Raw genomic sequence first — 1,540 nt, forward strand, 5'->3', positions numbered from 1 at the left:
CTGCTTCCCCCCTTACCTTCAGGTTAGTTGCACCCCAGGTGTGTGCAAAACACACAAATAATGGACGCACACTTCCACATATTTATATATTGTGGTGAAGAATCTGTTTATTTCCCAGGGGAGGGACCATTTAATGGCCTGTGACAGCACAGGGTACCACTGCGATTAGCAAAAGCTCTGTAATACAGACATTATTACAAACCAGTCAGGTATAAACAAGCCTGAGAAGCTCAGTCCGGTCTGGAGGTCTGTCAGACAAAATCTTGGAGCGTTTCTTTCCGACTTCCCCTTGAACACCCTATCCCAGCTCTCACCTACCACATTCTCTATTTTTCTCTCTCTGTTTTTTTTCCCCTCCAAGGGTACTTACTGCCCTCTAAAGGTTCCTTGTGCTTTAGTGTCCTTTCTCCCTCTGTCGCATTCTCCTCCCGTGCCCACCTCTTTTTACGTCTCCTCTAGGTTCTGGCAATCTCCTGCTCTGCTGAACAGTGCAAATGAAACACTCCAACCTCTCCCATTTTTGCATTCGGGGATATTTGTGGCTAACCAGAAAGTTGGGCAGAGATGAGAGTTCCTCAAAGAAACAAGGAGAGGCTCCATTGGACTTCACTCAATTGGTCTCAATTATTTTTTTCTGAAACGAGGTATGCTAGTCCTTCCTTATGCTCCTTCTCGCTTCCTCCAAACTCATTTATCAATCTGCAGAGCTCCAGCCCTGCTGTCACCACTCCCCAGACCAAACAACATGGAGTCCCTATCATAGGTGACAACCACCAACGGGCACAACTCCCCAGCTGCTTCACGTTGCAGACCTCCTGAAATCAAATCCCCGCTCCCCTCCTCCTCAAAGGACTGGAGGGGATTTCCAGAGGTCACCAGTCCCTTCCCTGGCCCGTGGGACCCACCTGTGTCATTCCTGACAGATGCTTATCTTTGGGGTTTTTAAAGTCTTGAGTGCTGGAGGCGCTGCCACCTCCCCAGGCAGTCTCTTGCAGCGCCTCGCTGTCCTTATCACAAGGTTTTAAATCTGCATCTTTCCTATTGCAATTCAAGCCTGTTGCTTTCTGGTCCTATCTGCAAAAGGAGTGGAGAACTGATTATTCCTTTCCTCTTCGCATCAGTCCCTCACATTTCGGAGGACTGTTTTGTTGACACAGACACTTCTCTGCACCGAAAGCATAATCTGAGGAGAGGTTTATCTCCCCAGCGCTGAAGCCAGCGTACTTTTGGCTATAACGGCCACGGGTGGCATCAGCCTAGGCCATTCTATGATTCTATTGTAAAGTCACTTTACAAAATGAACCAAAAAGTAAAACGAAACCTCATTGGAAAGCTCCCAGAATGAGAATTTATATTCTCTTTCTACTGTCCCTTAAAATACAAACAAGACTATTTTTGACTTACATATAATTGAAATAAAAACAAGTAGACACAGCTTTGCCAAGTGCCGGTGCTGAATACTCATCATTTAGGACCCCAGAAATTATCATTTGGGCTTAAAAATAACAAAATCTCAGCGATGCATATGAAGCTCTTCCTA

The sequence above is a fragment of the Apaloderma vittatum genome, unplaced genomic scaffold, assembly GCF_000703405.1.
Source record: "Apaloderma vittatum isolate BGI_N311 unplaced genomic scaffold, ASM70340v1 scaffold2921, whole genome shotgun sequence".
Lineage (NCBI taxonomy): Eukaryota > Metazoa > Chordata > Aves > Trogoniformes > Trogonidae > Apaloderma > Apaloderma vittatum.